This window comes from Ammospiza nelsoni, chromosome 1 (genome assembly GCF_027579445.1).
Source record: "Ammospiza nelsoni isolate bAmmNel1 chromosome 1, bAmmNel1.pri, whole genome shotgun sequence".
NCBI classification, from domain to species: domain Eukaryota; kingdom Metazoa; phylum Chordata; class Aves; order Passeriformes; family Passerellidae; genus Ammospiza; species Ammospiza nelsoni.
In genome coordinates this window covers 48,396,505-48,417,119 of record NC_080633.1, presented here as the reverse complement: position 1 = coordinate 48,417,119, position 20,615 = coordinate 48,396,505, and positions in this window count along the sequence as shown.

Sequence of the window (20,615 nt, the reverse complement as noted above, 5' to 3'; positions counted from 1 at the left end):
TTTCTGCTCTTTCTCATCCTCTTCCTCTTGTGCTGTATTTGTACAGGAATACCATTGTTGGTACAGGGTCTACATTGTTTTGAGTTCTGCTTGTGGAGAACACACGGATCAGTGGAGGGAGAGGGATTACGTGTATTCCCACAGCTGTGCTGGCACGAGTGGAGATGCTGGTCCATCAACATGGGAGCCACCAAAACAAAGGCAAACAAGGCTGTATTGTTTCAATTCTGTTGAGGAAAACAAGTGAGTATGTTTTCTTTTCCACTTGTGAAGCAGTAGAAAAACAGTATGACCACAGTTTTGTTATATCCAGTAGGAGAAATCAGCAACTTAAGGAATTTATAGGAAAAGAAAAATCTCCTCTTGAAAAATTAGGACCACTCCGAATACTCTAAGGCTTCCTGTTGCTTTTATTCCTGTTTGCCAGGCTTGCTTCCCCGGCCCACTGCCTCCAGCCAAAGCAGGGGCTGACAGCAATTGCCTTTGCCACACTGGGCAGAGCCGAGGATGAATTGCCGGCCCAGCACAGGAGCTGCTGTCAGCCAGCAGCCCATTCTGACTCTTTCCAGCAAATAATTTTACAGCCCTGGAAATTACTCTGGACTGGCAAATGATATTATTTTTATGGGCCATTGCCTCATTGCAGCACTTTGCTCCATCCACTTTAGCATAATATGTCCTTTTATGCACTATTTTACCACCCTGTTATCTCAGCTCCTTACAGAAGCATCCTGCCAAAACACTGTCTCCTACCATGTGGGCAGTGTGACTTGAGAGCACTGTGCATTAGCCTCTGCACAGCTCACCAGGGCTCAGCAGGCCAAAGACCATCTTTGCCCAAGGCAGGGACTGTTCATTGGCTTCTCTCTGCAAGGGCTTTGCCTCCCCCATGTACATTTACACCCCTGCCCAGTAAATATCAGCACTACATTTTTGGTTAAAGCCTTGCGCCACCTCTGGTGGTCCCCTCAGATTCTCCTTCCACCCAGGGCAGACTGAAGCCTTATTCTGAGAGGCTTCAGTTGGACTGGAAATGCTCACAATAGAAATGAGAGAGGGAGGATAGCTGGATTTGGTACAGCAGGCAGTGCTGTTGTCACCTGTAGGGCTCAGGGACATGAATTGAAACTTGCTCTTCTCTTCAGTATAGCAGGAGTCCTAGTAAAATATCTGTACTGTATAAGTGGCCTTGCCCCAATCCTAGTTGTTCTAAATGGGCTGCAGCTGTGATGTCCTTAACTGGGTGTCAGCTGTAGCTAATGAAGATAACTGGGATAAGAGGGGGTGGGTTGGCTGGTCAGGGAGAGCCTTGGAGGAGTCCTGATGAAGAAGCAGGAACAACAGTGCTGTGAAGAGCTGCTTGTGAGAAACCACCCAGAAGGTATGGGACTCTAGAAATATGATAATAACAATATGAATACAACACTTCAGGAAGAGAATTCTGAAACCCAAAAGAAGCTTTCTTAATTTGCCTCTCTTCTTTCTAGAGACATAAGTTCATGAGGCTTTCTTAATTTGCTTCTCTTCTTTGTAGAGACCTAAGTTCTTGAGAGCATGAACAATATCATATAGCTGAAAACTGCCCAGCTTAGCAGGCACCCCCCATTCTGGAGCTAAGAAACCTCACATACATATTATATATACCTGGCCTAGTGTGGTGGTTTGACCAGGAAGAAGTGGGAATTCTGGGATGTTGTGGTCAAACCAATGGGTGCTTGGATTTTGATATTGGCACCTGGTGTAGCCAGTGGGTTTTTGGACACACCTCTGAGAACACACAGGGGTTAAAAGCAGAGCTTCGGGCATGGGAGGCTCTCTTGGGACTTCGAGGGATGGAGGTTGGATCTCCCTTCCCCCGTCCAGCTGCTGCTGCTGGGTGGGAGAGGGGCAGCCATGTGGTAGGCCTGGGCTTGGACAGAGATGGGGGGTGAGGAGGCCCTGGAGGATGGAAGGGTGGAGGAGCCCCAAGAGACATCGGGCAGCCATTCTGCCCCCCCCCCCCCCCTTGGAGACAGAGAGAGAGTGCAGCCTGTGTTGTTATCTTGAAACTCAATAAATATGTGCTGGCAGCAGGCAGCCGGCTGAGGAGATTGGGGGGGGGGTGCAGCCAGGAGTCCAGCTGCCTGGAAGAGTTTTTAACCCTTTTTGGACAATGAAAACCTTACAGAACATTAACCCTTCCTAGGTGAGTGATAAGAGTGGAGGAGGACAAAGGAAATGAACAAGTGATGGAGGTCTGGACCAGAGAGTGAGAGATGTTGAAAGAATGGAGAAGATGGAGTGGCATTTTATGCTGGACTCTTTTGTGTAGCCATGGACAGAGCTATGTTTCCGTGAGATACAGAGACTGAGTCCAGGGGCAGAAATGTCCCAGTGCCAGAGAAGATTCAGTGTGGGTACCCCTCGGCCCCAGGGGGTATATAAAATATGGGGGGGACAGATGTCCCAAAGGTGAGAAGGTGAGATACTGTGCTTTTCTGGAACTGGACAAAGCATCCTTAAAAAGACAACGCTGGAAGCAGCCCTGATCCCTGTTCGGTGGTGAGAGCACCGGAACAAGGACGGAAGAGGCCACCACGACACATGGAAGGACTCCCTCTCCTCTTGAGGAACTGAAAGCTTGAGCAATCTAAAGGGTGGTGTTGGACCCAGAACTGGTGATTTTGGAGGATGTATTGTATTGGGAATTTGGGGGGGGAGGAGGGGGAGAGTGTTTTTTGTGAGGTTTTCATTTTCCTCGTGTTTTCTTTTTTTCTTTTGTGTGTAGTTTAGTTAATAAACTTTTCTTTATGTTTAAGCTGGAGCCTGCTTTGCTTATTCCTGGTCACATCTCACAGCAGACACCGGGGAGAAGGTGTACTCATGGGGGCTCTGGCTTTGCCAGGCCAAAACCATAACACCTAGTCACACAGTTTAAAAATTAAATTCAGATATCTTTAGACCTATTTGAAAATTTGTCACTGAGAAAAACAGGAACTCAGAGAAGAGGAAAATAAGGTGTAAAAATTAAACATCCCTCTTGACTGTCTCCTGCTCTAGCCATAGATCTAAGACTGTAGGACAGGGACCCCCACTGTGGCTGTTCATTAGCCACACTTCCAGAGCTATGCCAGGCCTTATCCTCCTGAAAAATGCATGAGTGTATCTGGTAATTCTTTCCAAAAGTCCACAAGCAAATTAGAAATACAAAAGTTCTATTTCAGGAGACCAGGATTTTTTTCCATAAGTTTGTCTGTTAATCCGAAAGAGTCAACATTTCAGAAGTGTAAAGGTGAAAGACAATGTTGGATGTTTTTTAAACTAGAAATTGAAACCAATAAAAATTCCCCTGGATTTATTGATAGTCTAGCCATGGACCAGAGTTTAGGACGTGAGAGCTCACTTCTGTATACTAATTGATCACTTGTTATAATGAGCCTTCTAATTATTCAGAGGTCTTTCTGCATGTTTTTACCTCACATTTTCAGACCTGGCCCTGCTGGCTTTTACCTCCATCTGCTTCCTCAGCATGACTTGATCTCAATTTCCATCTATTTTTGTTATCTCTCTTATCCTCTTCATCTCTTTCACTATTCTCCTCATAACTATCCATCTTCACCTGCTCTCCCCACTCTAATTTCCCAAACAGCAGGACCTGACCTGTTCTTGGGCTGCCTCTGCTGTTGCCTGGCCATCTTGAGGCATGTCTTGCTGCCAGCTTTACAGGGTACCACAAAAGGATGTTTTCTATGCAGACAAAAAATGTCACTTCAGTTTATAAGCTCCAGGTTTCAGACAATTACAGGAGTTGGTAAATATATCATGGGCACAAACAGATTTTAAAAAATGATCTGTCAGGGGAAAAAAAAAAAAAACCAAGGTGGGCATTCTAGCCAGAGGCTCTTTTGAAGAAAGCAAAGTTAGATTCTAGCATGGCAGATTCTGCTGTGCACCATGGTGGTACTGACATCACTAGGAGAAGTCACTGAGAAACAAATGCCATAGAGCATTTCCTTGTACCAGAAAATTTCTCATAGATTAGTTTTTTATATATATAAAACCAAAACTTACTCTTTTTTTTGTACAGCTGTGCAATGCACATATTTTTCATAAAAGAATGGTCAGTAAAAGAGAAGTAATAATGATTTTTTGTTGTTGTGGATTTCCACTAGCATTTTTCATTTTGGCTTTCTGGCCTGTGAGATTCCTATAACAAATGTTTGTGTTCCTTGCCCAGCTTCCCGCCCCAGCAACTTGTCTCTTTTTCAACATGATGTGCAGGTGGATTGCCCTGGAGCTGCTCACCTCGATCCATTGGTAAAACCAGAGAATATTCTAGAATTCTTTGTAGGGGGATACAGTATGGGTAAATGAAGGTGGTATAGAATGTAATCTTATCCCCTAAAGAGTTGCAGCTGAACCAATTACTAAAGATTAGGAGCAGACCTGATGTTAACAGGCCACACCTGTAGCCAGTAAGAGGCGTGTTATAAAATAGTGGACTGGTGGGAACTGCAGTCAGTTGGCTGCTGTGAGCACAAGGAAGAGTCAGTGCCTAGAGGAGCTGCCTACAAGGAGCATCAAGGAGGTATGGAACTCTAGCAATATGGAACCTTTGCAATATAATGACAGTAGAACTCTTGCACTATAATGACAGCAATTCTTCACAAATTAGGGAGCCCTGATGTGTTTCTCTACCTGTCCCACTCCATCTTACACAGGAAACCAGCACCATGCTTTTCCCTAATTCACTTCTGGTTTGAGTAGATGGGGGAGACATACAGGAAGTACTCAAGGCTAAGAGAGCAAATTAAATCTGTCTGTGAAAGTCATCTTTTTCAAACCATCAGAAACAAAAGGCTGGTCACCAAATGCTTTGCCTTGTGTAGCCTGCAAGCACTGATGTGCAGCCGTCCCCCGGGCTGTGTCTTTGCACATGTTTATGGCCAGATAAGAATGGTGACTGTGCCCTCTTCAAAACCAGCTTTGCTATCCCCAGAGTTCCATTCTGATACTGTAACCTGGAAAATTAGGTGGCTGCTTCCACTCCTCTGGGCCAGGTGTAGCCCAGTGGAGGCGGGAAGACTTTACAGCCTAGTTCCTCTCAGCCGTGGCTGGCAGCAGTCTCAGAGCTAAGCAATGAATTTTTGAAGGGAACACCATACCTTCATAAGAGGCTGATACTCAGAACATGTACAGCTGAAGGCTAGAAAGCCTGAAGTTCATTACCAGTTAGGAAAGGATTTGGGGATTATTGTTTGGGGGATTTTAGCTTTTTTCTTTTTGCTCTTGGAAAAAGTAATGTGTGCAAACAATAAGGAAAGTACAGAGATTAATTCAGTATTCAAAGTCTTCTATTTGTGAAGATTTTTTATATGGAATTTGAAATATTCAATTCATTTATTAGTGGAAAATGTTAAAATAAAAAAGAAATATTTAAGTATCAATCTTGAGTACTAAGGGAATTATCCTGTGTTTTCCTGTCCCTTGTGTATTCCATTTGCGCCATTCATATTTGTTTACAAACTTCCTTAGCCATCAGAAATTAAAATTGTTAGGAATCCAAGACTGTCTTTCCTGTCAAACATCTGCATAGGGCTTTGTTCAGCTTCAAAGCTAAAGCCAACTGCGTTTAATATCTGAATTTGCCTCTGAAGCAGCAGCAACAGCAACTGACAGTAATAAAGCCCTACAGGAAATAAACTCGGAGTAGAGCATATGTGAGCCAGGTCTTGGGTAGATCTAGCTTAAAAGCCAGGATAAAAGGCAAAGCCAAGAGGACTTTGCATCAGCAGGTTAAAGCGTGGTTGCCAATTGATTGTTGGAATTAAAGGATCTTAGAGAGCTGCTCTATTCATCCCCCTCACACAGTCACACAGAGACTGCTAGGCTTTAAGTCAGCCAAGGGTCTTATATTTCTAGCTATTTTGGTGCATTCTGAAATTGTTTCTATTCTTAATTCTCTGTAGTCATTAAATTACAACCAGCTGTGTCCTGTCACTGACTTTTTTGGCAAACTCTTTTTAAAATACAGTGCTTGCAGTTCGTAGATGTTTGGTTATCTGAGACCTGAATAATAAAACAGCATATAACAGAGCAGAGGGCAACCCATGATCTAGTCCTGTAGTATTTTGCAGTTAATATGAAATGCAGTCAAAATGTAGAAGGGTCTGGATACTGAGGAAAACTGATAATGAAAGAGGTTTAAGGCATAAAGGAAATTAAAGCACAAACTGGCTTTGCTTAAGTGAACAGGAGAGCTGTTTTGACATGTCATTTAACATTTCCCATATGGCTTCAACTAGAGTTTATTTGAAACCTTCAAAACCTTTTCCTTGTGTGCAAAATGACCCCTTACAACAAAGGAGAAATTAAAAACAAAACAATACTGTAAACTGTTTGGCCATTAAAGCCATTTTAATTAAACAATTGGACTGGCCTGTGTGTCTCCCAGGTGGGCAAGTCTGGGATGCTGCTTTTAAAGAGCAGCTGCTGGCAGAGGTGTGTTTGCTGCAGGGAGGAGGTGATATTAACCCCCCTGCCCAGACCTACCCCTGGGCTTCAGGGGAGCTCTCTCAGCTCTGACCACATGAATCTGCTTTCTGGTATGCGGTACATGACCACATGAAGATAAAGATTTTTAAAAATAACATCTGATGCTGAGGCTGTCAAAGTGTTTGTGCACAGAGCTGGGGCTGCTATGCAGGAGCATGATTTTCTAGCAGTTGGGAGCTCTGTGCTTTTTGAAGGTATGGCTCAGAAAGGGTATGGCATGCTCAACAATCAAAACCAAAGAGCTGCCTTTGAAAGTCAGGAGCCCACATATGTGAAGATCCTAAAGTCTGACTATTTCCTTTCTTTTTCAAGACTAAGTTTCCACCCAAAGTTCAGGCTGCAGGACATTGTTATTTGCTGTGTGTCACCGTATAGGCTCCCTGGGCAGTGGAAACCATAGTGGGAGCTGTGTACAGCCCAGATATTGGCTGGCACCTATCAGAAATAACCAAGAGTAGAAGGAAAAAAATTAAGAAGGGGGGGGGGGCAATAAAACAAAACAAATTTTAAAACACAAGAAATTGGGGTGCTTCTGCAAATGAGTAACCAAAGAAAGAAGAATTTCCTACAAAGAGATATTTGTAATGAGTAAACAAGTAGGTTGCCCTTTTTCCCAAGTGACCATCTGCCTTGCAGGGGAATTGCAGCCTTAATTAGCCCTTGAAAAGCACCCAGCTTTGCTGAGGAGAGGTGTTCCCAAAGGCCAGGGGAATGTGAAGGGAGCTCTTTTGCTGTAGGCTTCCATGATCCATCAGTGCCGTTCAAGGGTGCTGTGGGCTGGCGTTTCAAAGGTCTTTCCTTTCCACTGCTGTGTGCTTGAAGTCAGGGCTTTCTATTTGAGGAACAAAGACGGAGCTAAATCCACCACAGACAAAAACCCAAGGGGAGGGGGAGTGGTTTCTACCACTTTGCAAAGAAAATTGATTTTTTTTTTTAACGTAGAGTGCAAAAGGAGGTCTCAGAGGACTGCTGCTACTTTGCTGTAAAAATACTGATCCTATGTGGCTTTTGACAGACATTAGTGTTTGCCTCCATACATGTGTCAGAGGCAGGTTGACATGCTCAGGGCTCTTTCACAGACGTCATTACTGCAGCACTTTTTGGGATCCAAGTTGATTTGATTGCCCAGCACTGCTGAATAACACCTGGCAAACAATAATTTAGTTTCCTTTTTTTTTTCTTTGTCTTTCTTTTTGAGTTATTCCATGCAAAAATATATAGCCCACTGAAGAGCAGGGAATGTTCTGAATCCCAGTGGGTAGCAAGTAGAACAGATAATTTCTTCTTTTACAAATTGTCTAATTTTTGAGCAACTGTTGCTGCCAAGCAGTTCAGCAAATAGACTGAGGCAGTTTGGGTTGGAAAAAAAAAGAAAGACAGTGACTAAGATCCCCTGCATTCCTTGTTTTCAGAAAGAAAAAAAAGAGTGTGCTTCTTCAGAAAACAGAAGCTGAGGGAGGAGAAGCAGCGGTTTTGTGGTTTTTTGTTTGGTTTTATTTAAAGATTTTTAAATGTGGATGGGCTGCAGTCAAGGTGATGATAGTTTCTTCAAGGGGCGGTATAGCTCATGTTATAAACACACACTTAGCAGGAAGAAAAAACTGAAAAATCACAAGACCCTGAGAAAAAGAAGCTGAATTGTAAGGGAAAAGGAAAATACCTGCATTCAGTTCTAACCATAAAGCATCAGTTCTAATGAGTGGGTGAAACAGGAGCTATAAAACAACTGTATTGAGTGATAAATCAAATTGGCCATGACCGAGTCCTTTCCAGTGTCAGAGGCTTCCCTAATGTTGATACTCACCGGGATTTTTTCTTTTGTGAGTCATGACTTGGCATGGTTAGCTCCTCGCTGCTCCACAGGCGCCGCGGCAGGAGAAGCATGTCCCTGGCTGCCCAGGCTCAGGGTGGGCTCGGTGCCAGGGGCAAGCGGGGCTCCCTGGCCAGCCTGTGGGCAGAGGGTCTCTGCCATAGGGAATTTTATCAGCAGCTGGGGCTCAGTTGGCTGGCCCCAAAGAGATGATGTCCCTCTCCCTTCTTTGCAGGCTGAGCCTAAGCTCCCTTGCTTTCAGTGGGGTGCTGAAGCCACTACACCAGTGTCAGACTGGTTGCAGGGTATCCCTAGTGGGACTCCAGCAAGCCTTGCTCTGAATCACTTCATTGGAGGAGCTGCTGCCACTTCCCTTGAAATATTATTAGCCTGTTGCAGGACATGATTCTGAAAAGCATCCTCTCTAACAGAGATGGAAGTGCTTTCCTCTGCACTAGTTATTCAGAGTTGTGGAGGTTGTGGACTGCTTTTGTAATTTTATTTTTTTTCAGTTTTTATGAATGCATTTCAGGATTTGTTCTATCCATCGTATTGACCCACGTTTGGATGCTAAAGGATGGGTTTCTGCTTGGGAACTGAGGAATAAGAAAACAAGTGTTTGAAACCCCATCAGCTTATGAGAACATGTTATTGGCAGTCACCAGGCTTAGTGTATCTAGGTTGAGCCCTGCCTGTTTAGGTGGGAGCAGTGGTTTGGGAATTAGGAGAAGAGAATTGTGAGGGGGAGCAAAGAAGGGAAGCTACAGCCCCAGTCTGGTCATCACATGGATGTCAGGCTGATTTGCTAGGCTTGAATCCATGGCATCTTGACAATGTTCTGGGGTTATGGTACCCTGTGAGGGTTACAGCTTTGCACTTCATGCTTCACTCCTGGTATTCACGCTTTCCTTATCCCTCTTAGCTCAGTAAAGTTGCAGTGGCACAAAGTAATACCTGAAAGAGCAGCAGGAGGCAAGGTGTAGTGCCAGAGCTTTGCAGCCAAGAGTTTTGACATAGGGGGTGGCAAGTTACAGAACCCTCACCCCAAACTCGTATAAGGCTGTTCTTGCTTGGACTTACAGTGATGGGCAGAAATACTTGGTGCTCTTCCCCCACACCCACCAATGCCCCGAGTCTGCTCCTGCCCTTCCTGATCCCACTGCAGGAGGAGATGGGCTGCTGGGCTTTGGGGCTGGGGGATGGTGCAGCTGGGAATTTGGTGCACCATGCAGAGCTGTGTGTAGAACAGAGGAAAGGGGCACCAGATTAGTACTTGAGACACCTTTGCATCTCTGGGTGATTTTGTGCTTTGTGTTCGGATCCAGCTGAGTGAGACTTGCTGACTTTGGGAAAGCTGTGTGTATCAGCCATGGCTGCTTCTGGTGGTACTCCTCACCTGTTGGTGCAGTCCTTGTGAGCAGCTGGCTCCTTTAGACCCTGGGACACACAGCAAGAAGCAGAAGGTACTGAAAACAAAGATGGGCCTCCATCACTTGAAGAGTTTTCAGCTGCAATGGCTTTCTCAGGATTTTTAAAGGAATGACACTTAAAGATGAGATTTATGCGATGTCTAAGTCCATAAGAGTAACATCAAAAGAAGTAAAAATATTTCTTCTGGGGATGCTTCTTATAAATACAGGATAATCAAGTGTTGGAGGCAAGATACAGCCCATGGGTGAATGGGTCTGAGCCATTGATGGCAGTTCCTGTGTCCCTGCAAGACAGAATTATGCAACTGAGAGCCAGAGGAAGCTGAGCAGTGGGGACAGTCAGCAAAGGCCTCTGGAATTTATTACTGCTTAGTTTACTGCAAAAAAATTGCAATCTTGCAAAAATGCAAATAGGAGGCAGGCAGCTCAGCATAAGCTGTGGAAAGAATAGAAAGCAGGCAGGGTATTAAATATGAGATGAGAATTGTTGATAATTTATTATGGCTTTAAGAGAAATATACAACTTTTATGATGTGATTTTAATTAAAAGTCAGGAGAGAAAAGTAATTCTAAAAATATTGCTCAGAGATTTGTACCAGGAATCACTGAAATGCACCCACAAAAGCAGCATGGAGCTGCTAAGGATGTTTGTGTGGGTATGCATAAAATATTTGGAGAGAACAGGCTAAACTGAAAGTGCTGGCCCACTCCCATTACCCTTTGGGATCAGACACTTGGTTATCTGAGGGTGATCTCCAGTGCACTGGTTATGTAAACCAGGTGAAACAAGATGTGAGGTCCACTATGGTGTGGAAAGTGCAGGTCACATCACCTAACACTTGGCAGGATTTAATCACAGCCTGCTCACATTTCCTGGTGCAGAGAAAGGGCTGAAGCCCTGTATTCTCTCCCTGTATCCCAACAACTGAGAACCTAAAGCAGCCACGGGAATTTCTGAGACATCATTTTCTAGCCAGCTTCTTCCTTTGGTGAGATCCTCACATTGCTCAGCTTGCTCTGCTGGGTCCTCCGTGTCAGGAGCAGTCCAAAGGAGCTTTACATCTCCTTTACAGTTCAGGTATTAAGGCTCTAGGCCCCCCCAAAGAGAAATGCTGTGTTCTGCTAAGGCTCCCACATCCCCCAGCCCAGCTTTGATGCGTTCACTGAGTCTTTGAAATCTGTCTCGTTATGTGGCATGGCTATCCACCACCAGGGAGTTTCTCAGAGGGCAGAGAAGTAAATGACTTTTCTGATGGTTCCATATGGCGTCTACAGCCTGTGAAAAGCCAGAGACATCTGCAGAATAGTATTTTTGCTACACCTTTCTTTTCAGCCTTGCCATCTGCCCTGTGGGCAGATCTGAGCATCTTGGACAAGAGCCTACTTGATCATTCCTTTGTACATCCTCCTCATGCACTGGGCAGGAAGGACTGCTCACTTTTCTCCAAGGAACACTTCAGGACATCATACAGGCTGTGTTTGTTTCTCCTCAGGGTATTCTGACCTTTTAAAGAAAAGGAACTCAGAATGCAGCTGGATTGTAAGAATCACTCTGCTTCTCTTCACCACTTCTGTTTGCTAACAATGGGTTGCCTGTTTTTAGATAAACAATAATTTAAAATAATGGTGAACGTAGACATGTTGTATTTTGTTCCAAGCATAAATGTACAAGTGGCATGCTGTTAACACTGGGACCACAGGCAGATAGTAGATGAATAGCAGTTAGGGCAACTAACAGCTGAAATGTGATCCTAGACCCAGTCCCCTACTAAAAGGAAAATTATAAGGTCTGTCGTGATTCAGGATCAAAAGAGAATGATTTGCTGTTGTGTTTCAGCCATGAGCAAGGACAGATTTGTATCATGGTCATTCCAACATGCAAAGTGTTCCTGGGGGAATTTGTCCTGTTCTTCAGGGGCTGTTTTGCTCTGGAGAAGATTACAAGCTCAGCAGAGGGTGGTCTTCTATTTGTTTCCAGCATTTCATTGAACATAAAAGTGACTTTTTGAGAAAAGACCAAATCCTACTGATGACTTTCCCCTCACTAAAAAGCCATGACAACTCATGGGTTGTTTCTGGACAGGCTTTGCCAGCTGTGTTTGGGTCTTGTTTGAGACCTGGAGTTCCAGTCTCCCTTTCAGCTGCAGTACAATATCGAGCAAGCAGAGGAGTTCTCTTGAGGGACTGCTGCCTGCCAGACTGAGCCCACGGGGAGTGAAGGATATCCTTTCAGTGCAGCTTGTGAGGAGCACAGTCCAACAGAGCAGCCTATCTCAAGCATTTGTGGTAAGATAAAAGCACAGGCTGAGCTCCCCTTTCCTGAGAGCTGCGTGCTCGATAGGTATCAGTGGGGTGAGTGCTCGTGCCGACAGCCTGCCACTCAAACTGCAAACACACGCACTCCAAGGTCACCAAGTCACTCATAGGAAGTGAACCAGAATAAACAGCCTCTTTAACAGGCTTTATTTTCTAGCAGAGCGCTCCAGCTTGGCTCTCCAAGGGAAGTTGCCTGCGGTGGGGTGCCTGGGGATTTATCTGGCTGTGGTTCAGCTGACTTACACGCTTGGTCTCCTCTCCCACATCTGCTTCCTCTTCCACCTCACACTTGGCATCCTCTCCTTCTGGCAGGCGAGCACAGGGGTTCTGAGAGAGCCAGTTCCCTTCTCTCTGAGTTCAGGTAAAGACGTTATGTTATCCTGGACTGAATTTTCCCAGCATTTTCCTCCTGGGAAATTAACTTGTTAAGGTGGGTTGCACTTCCATGAGGTACTGGGAACTCCCTGCCAGGATCGTGGTATACCGTACATCCCTGATTTTAACTGGGATTTTTTTTTTCCTTTGCAAAAGCCAGGTGTGCTGTGGTCCTGGGGTTGGCAGAGGGGAGTGGCAGTTATATTTGCTGTTATATTTGCCCCTGCCCCACAGGTGACAACAGCATAGTGCTGCTGGGGCCAGCACTGAGAGCACAATGACTGGTCTCGTGCAGGGCCATCTGACAGGAAAGGAAACAGGCCTTTTCCTCACTTCCCACTCACTAAAACAAAGGATTGTTCACAAGGTCTCACACTTTTCCCCAAACTCTCTTTCTCCATGGACAACTGCCACAGTCCAGCATGTACTGATAGCATCAAAATTTTCCTTGGAAGCCCTCCAAAGGATTGAGCTCAGTGGACCACACAATTATTCATACACTGTTTGGGAACTATCTGCCTGAATCAACTAGACTGTTTTTGTTTTTTTCCACTCTGTGACATTGACCTCACACTTCTCTCAACTACCAGAAGGCAGTTAACATTTTTCATCTCTTTAGCAGCCAAATTTTATTCTTTGGGCCTCATCTGTGCATTGAATGGCTGAGACAGTTGGTGTTCAGCCTGGAGAAGGCTCTGGAGTGGAGCTTAGAGCAGCCTTCCAACACCTGAATGGGGCCTACAACAGAGCTGGAGAGGGAATTTTTCTAAAGGCATGTAGTGAGAGAACAAGGGGAGTGGATGACTTGAAACTGATAGCAGGTTTAGATTGGATATTAGGAAGAAATTAATTACTGTGAGGATGCTGACACTCTGGAACAGGTTGCCCAGACAAGTTGTGGTTGACTTATCCCTGACAATATTCCAGACCAAGCTGGATGAGGCTTTGAGCAACCTAGTCTAGTGGAAAAGCCCCTTTGCATGGTGGGGCTGCTGGAAATAGATGATCTCTGAAGTCCCTTCCAATCCAAACCAGTCTGTGATCCTATGATTACTAGGCATACCTGCACCCACCCACACACATGCACCCCCTGGAATAACACAAGCCCCATCCTCCAAGGTTAACCTCATTTATTCTCATTTTAAAAATAAACTTAACATTTAGATGTGCCTGAGCGAGGAGGGAAGGTTTAGAGAGGTGAAAGTCCAATCACTTCTTCAAGACTTGTTGCAGGTCTGATCATCCAAACACAGAAAGATGGGACAGAAACACTTGGTGGCTAAACTAATTACCTGAAAAATAGACTTTGCGACATCCTTGTTTCAAGTTGCAACAAACCTCTCCATGGTGTTTCGTTACCCTGAACCTTAGATCCATGAAAATCTGGGAGAAAAATTGCATGAATGTGGGATGGCTTGCTGGGTAAGCATCTTATCGTGATTTTCTGCAGAGATTATTATTTGAAACCTCCCTGAAGAACTAATCGTGATGTTGTGGGGCCCATAATGGGGATTTAACCTTTACAGTATCCTGTTTTGGAGCATGTTTCTGGCCCTATCCCTCACCCCTTTCTGCATGTCATTCACAGGGCAGCACCAGCTGAAAAACAAGAGAGAATTCTGCTTTTCTGGTTGCTCTCAGGCTTCATTGTCCAGTATACTGACAGCCTGTCACATGTCACAGTACTGTCACATGCTCCTGCTGGAACACAAATGTCTGCATGATTTCTATTGCTGCATGATTTTATCTTGATGGGTGTGCTATTGGGAGAACGCATTTGTCTTGCAATATCTTTTTTTGACACTTTAGATATTTACTTTTGCTGGTCTGCAAAGTGGTTTGGATGCCTCATATTTGCTTAAGAGGTTCCAAAACTCCAGATTGGTACCTTTGCTTGCTCACAGTCTGCCCACCAAGTGCTAAGCAGCAGTGGCTGCTGGAGAGGACAGTCAGTGGGGACAGCACGGCACTGTGTAGTCATGCAGGGGCATGCTACTCTGAGAGGTGTGGAGGGCAGTTCCACAGGGATTTTCCTTAGGAAACTGCTGAAATACTATTTCGGCACATGGGAAGGGAAAAGAGCCTGGAAGTGGTGCTCCTTCCAAAGTTTTGAGCTTGTTCTATCAAGCTTCACTCCATTATCATTTACACTGCATTAAAAATAACTCTATTTCTGTTATGTTTAAAACCTCATGGCTAAATATGCTAAAACAAGTCTGATTGCAGTTAAAATCACAGCATGAGAGACTCGGAGAAGCTGCTTGTTGGGGAAGGGTTACTCTGTTATGGACAACTTCCATATTAAAGATGTCTCTTCAAGGAGTACCTGTAGCAGAAGGAAATCAAAAGCAGCACCTTGTGGGCAATATCTGTCCTTTGGTACTGTCCCAGATTGCAGTTTATAGAAGAACATCTTTACATTCACACAGTCTGAATATGTTGCAATTTAAGTGTGCCCTGGGATGTGAGTATCATTGTTTGTGTTTCTAAAAGTATTCGTTAGCAGAATGAAGCACAAGCGTCAGACTGGAGCTGTGGGAGCTGCCATGCACTCTCTGCCACTGCCTTATTCTGTGGCCTTGGGCAAGTTCTGTAATTACACTGGGACTCTGTTTCCCAGCCCTGAAACTCGTACAATAAGCATCCCCCCCACTCACACTAGTTTTCTGTTACACTTAAAGCCAACCGCTAACTCTGCCTGTCTCCTTTGTGCCTTCAGCATTAATTTTGGTGAAGTTGTTCATTGTGATAGAGGCTCCTGTGCATAAGAGCAGCAGTGAGGTCTGAAGTGACCAGCAAGCACAGTGTGAGGGAAAGACACTGTGCCATTGCAAACAACTAATTACATGATTATTAAGTTATTGCTGTTTTCCACTGAAAGCATCAGTATTCAGTGCCTGATGCATTCTCACAAGAAATCAATGGGATACAGCATTTACATTCATTTTTCTGAGAGCTCAGTAGATCCTCATCCAAGACAGTGAATGATTTAAAACAGTGTTTAAAACATAGTTCTCTGATTATACAGGAATATACATGAAGTATAGCTTGAAATTTTGGGGAAATTTATCCTTTTTTAAAATCTAAGATATTGTTTTTCTTAAATTAAGCCATAAAAGTGTATAGCTGTGCAGTAATTTTTAAATAGCTTAAATATTGTGCACTTTACCTCTCTGTGAACTGAGCTGTGTCTGTTTTAAGATGCAATGAGCATTTTTCCTAATTATATTCTCACCCTTACTCTCCTTTCCCTCCTTCCTTTGACTCCTGCGGAAATAAACTGTTTTAGACAACACCACAGTCTGCACATATTTTGTGATTTCTGTATTAACTTGCAGGGATAGATACAGTTTGGTTATTCATCAAAGATTATTTCAATATTGAATAGTCATTACTGTTTCAGTTATCCTGCAAAAGGAGCACCAAGCTCTCAAATAAACAGAAGGAGAACTGCTGAATTTCACGCTAGCACTGGTACATGCCACTAGGTATTTCTTGCCCTTTCTACTTCAGTTCAATAATTCCCTCTAAGTATGTCCCATACCCAGTGACTGCCACGGTATGCTGCTGAGCTAAGTCAGCAGTGCTTCATGGATGACAAACTCCAGGATTGTATGAAGTTATTACCACTCTAAGGTGACCAAGAACTGGATTTTTGGAGGCACAGGATCAGTAGCAGGTATAACAAGGGAGCTACTTGCTGTGGTAAAGCACAGCTCCTTCCTCCAAAGCAGTTTTTTCTCATTTTCTACTAAAGCATCTGTACTAGAGGGTGCTAAGGGGAAGATGCTGGATAAGGGAGTGGTATCATCTGTTATAGCATCTCATTTTATGAAATATCAAAACTGAAAGTATCTCTCTGGTGCTCCAGCTATGCTAATTATTGTAATGTGACCACAAATTGGCAAACAGTACACATTTGGTAAACTAGCAGGGCTGGAGGAAACTGCACTGATGTGTTGCTGCTTTGCAGTTCATTCTCCCTGGGAAGAAAGTAAACAGAGACAAAAGAGACTGATGCATTTTATTCATATTCCAGTCAGCTGCATTTTTTGAGGTTTCTCACATCCTTATGAGCCATCCTGGAGATCATAACTGGCATAATATGAGACTTGGACAAGCAGCTGAAGTAGAAATTTATAACAGCGCTTCTTTAGTTGGGACACGGGCAAATAATCAATGTTTTTTGTGGACTATTACTGCTTGCATGTAAGGGAAACCCTAAAAACACTGCAGAGCAAAAGATACAGATGATCTTTAAGGGAGAACCGTGGATTAGTTTCCCCTAGCTTCTCAGCTCTGTGTGATATGAAATCTGCTATTTCTCCATGAATTTTTGTTTAGAGAAGAGATATCATACTAATCCTTCAGGATCAAATAAGCAATAGAGAATTTCAGAAAACTTCCCCAACACAAACCTGAAAATAGATGTTAGGAAGGTGCATTTCTTTCTGTTCCACTCCCTAAGATGATGGATGAGTAATGCCAGTCAGTGTTTTGTTAGTGCATATGTCTGTGTTTGTTCATTTAAAGAAAACAAGACTTAAAATTTTAACGTAAAATAAGTTAAAAGAGGAAGAATGAAAATGTAGATAGCCCTCTGGTTTGGTGCTCAGAGCAAACCTCTAACTCATGTTGAGGAAAAACCTACTGGTCAGCAGCCAGGAACTTATTATTCCAACAGGTTTGTTATCATATTTGTTTTACAGTGAAAGATGGTATAAAAACAAGAGTTGCCCAGGGACATTGTGTTTTGCTGGAACGAAGCAAGAACATTCTCAAGAGGGCTTCTTGTTGTGCAGTCCAGCACTGTGCAGTTATCCAAGCATTATAAAGGAAAAAATTCCAGTACTCATAAATTTGTCACAGCTCATATGAGATGTGCAATGACACCAGACCAAAATCTGCTCCTGTATGAAGATGAGACATCCAGAAAAATACCCTTCTCTTCCAGTGGAGGAACTCTGGATTTACATGAGAGCAAATCAGCACCAAATTCAGCCTATTTTAGTCTATCTTGTTATTGTTTTTAAGGCCACAAAAGACAACTAACAGAACAGACTAACTAACTCACTAACTAACAGTTCTCTCTGAACTGCAGCCCCCAAACAGGCCTATCGTAGAAAGGGCTGCTCCACTCTCAGGACACGTGATTGGCACTTTGCTAAAAAATTGCAAGCAAACTTTAAAAATGCAGACCTCTAAAGTACCTTACTGAATTCTTGTTGAGGCTATTAAATGAAAAGGCACTTTCATTAAGATGGAAATCCTGGCCCTGTTGAAGTCAATGACAAGATTTCTCCTGGGTTGGTGGGAGCCTGGGTTCCTTCATCCATATTTTAACGGCATCACAGCTCATTCTCCAGGGGAAACAATGAACCTTCAGGGAAAGATTATATTTTCCTTACATTTTGCCTTTCTGAGTGCTTCTTGCCCTCTTCAGGTAGCAGAAAATCTGAGTGTAGATCCCACTTGTAGCCTATGATCTTACCTAAGGAAGTAAATGCTATAAATAACAGAGCAGAAATCTCTTCCTATTGCTTAATAAGCAGTTTTGAATTCAGATCCAGCAAAACCAGTAGTTTTAATTGAATGAGTAATGTTTTTCCACTATTCCTGATCTTCTGTAAATTAATTACTAGCTGTTTTCAGCAGCACCCATCTGTGACAAGCGTGATTAGGAGACTGAGTCAATTATGAGATCACCCCAAACTGATACCAAATGCAACAGGAGTGAGGGAGCAGCTGCCTCAAATGTGAGGTGAAAAGGTTTTGAAGCTACTTCACGTTCCCAGGTAAGCAGACGTACAACCTGAATCCTTGTACTATGAATCGCATTGTGCCTAACAATTGTTTTTTTGTGGTTTGCTTTGCAGAATAAATGAAGCTTGCTTAGGTTCTTTTGTCCCCAGTAACCTTGGTAAAACTATATAGCCACTTCTGGCCTTTATGCTGTCTTCATTTTCAGATCCTGATTATTTTTTTTTCTCCTGCCTTTTCCAGAACTCTTCTCAAGGGTATTTCATTAAAGGTCTCCTTTCTGTCTCCTTTCTATCTCACACAAAGAGATGACTAAACGTAACACCTCAAAAGAAGCTAGTTCTGAACTGCTCATCACCTAGGGAAAACATTCTAAAAGGTTCTTGAGAGCAAACTGTAGAGAGAAATTGGTGCTCTGTAGAGCTAATATAGCTACATGCTGTGAGGATACTGGGTTTGGAAAAATATACCACTTTCAGAAATTCCAGAAATGAGTGCTGCAAAAAATGTGATGCTTTTATTACATATTGTATGGTTTAGGTCTAAAGCTAAAGCTCTGCTTTGTCATTTCTTTGATGTAGGAGTGTATGAAATAGAGGCCCCTCTGAGTCCCTCAGAGAGAGAAAGGAATGCAGGGATTGAATGGGAACCTTAACAGAAACTGAAATATATTAAGCCACACAGACATTAAGTAGGAGTGTAAGTTTTAGTTTTAAGTAAGTAGAAATATATCTTAAGTGCCTTAAGAGACTGTGTTAACTAGAAAAAAACCCTAAAGCCTAGCTTAGAGTTCAGTAGTGATATCTTTCACAAAATTAACTTAGCTCCAGATATAGAGAAAACTCAGCAGAACATTGCTTGCATTTCCAGGTAGAACAGATAGAACTATTTGTGTGAACAGACAGAATTATATATGTAGATTTTGTGTAAAAACTGACACTACTTCCGCACATTAGATTTAAGCTCAGATAGATGTAGGAAGAATGTTTTAGGATCGTGTTTTTAGCTGATTGGATGATTTATGAATAAAACTGCCCTGCATTGGGGTGCAAAAAAGTGGCAGTAGCTTCTGGTAGCTGCTACTGGTTCTGCTGCCTCTGCTCAGAACATCAGGACTCTATGCCAGAAAGGTTTTAGCACAGACTTTAATACTCTGAACTCTTTGCCTTCAAGGCTGATGTATTCATGCAATAGACAACTTTACAACAACCAACAACTGCTCCTGTCTCTTTGAAGGCCCAAGACCCATGCATAACTCAACACTTTGATCCTTAGAAAAAGACCCAGACATTGTTCAGTGTTGGTTGGGAATAGTGAAGTTTCTCTGAGCCTATGGAACTGTACTAGTGTTCTGTTTCTCATGTGTGTAACCGAACTACATTAAACCACAACAGTGTGTAGGATTCGGTGCCATGGTTTAGTTGAGGTGGCATGGGTTGGACTCAATGATCTTGAAGATCTCTTCCAACCCAGTCACTCTGTGAATTCTGTGACATCCCACATCAAACAGGTCTGTTTCAGATCCATGATTGCAACAGGCAGCCAAGGACCAGACTCCCAGCTGGAGAAAACCACTTGAGGCCTCTTGATTTTAATGGGTGGCTGCTGAGCCATGCCACTCCAGCATCTGGCCTCCTCATCTTGGGAGGGAACTAATTACAGCAAATAATTAGGTTTCCTCATCCTCAGCACATCCATTCAGTGATCTGTTTTAGTACTCTTTCCACAATAGATTGCACCCTCACAAACTGTTCAGAAGCCCCTTTCTCCTAGTGATCCTAACAAGCAGTAGTTATTTTTATTTTCAGGCTCACCATTTGTCAAAAATAAAGCAGCTATTTGGCTTATTTGTAAACTCTTCTGAGGGGGTGAAAGTAGATCTTTGAACACCTTCATATTTTACAGAGAGCCTTCAGGGTACCTCTTTTTATTTATGAAGGTCTATGTTGCAATAAGTGGAAAACCTGTAACAACACATGCTAATAATTGTACATCACAAAAGAACAAATGTCTAGCAAGTGCTTGCTTAGTCCATCTCTAGGGAAAAAAAAAAAAAACAAACAACAAAACCAAAACCCCAGTGATTTCCAAGAACAAATGACCACCTTCTCTGTACCAGACTCTGTTAATTACAGCACAGCTGCTCTCATTCTGCAGCAAAAACTGCATCAAATTGTGTGATACAAACCAAAGTGAACACATTCTTCCCACCTTTTTTTAGCTGCCTGTATTTTTAGCAGACATTGTTTTGATGTTGTGATTATAGAAAGCAAGAAGAGCCAGAGCCATTCTCTGGAAAAATACTTTTAAAGTGCTTCAGCAACTTACTTGTTCCCAAGCTACAGCTTGTAATATGCCATATGGGAAAAAAAGGACAATTTTGAAGGCGC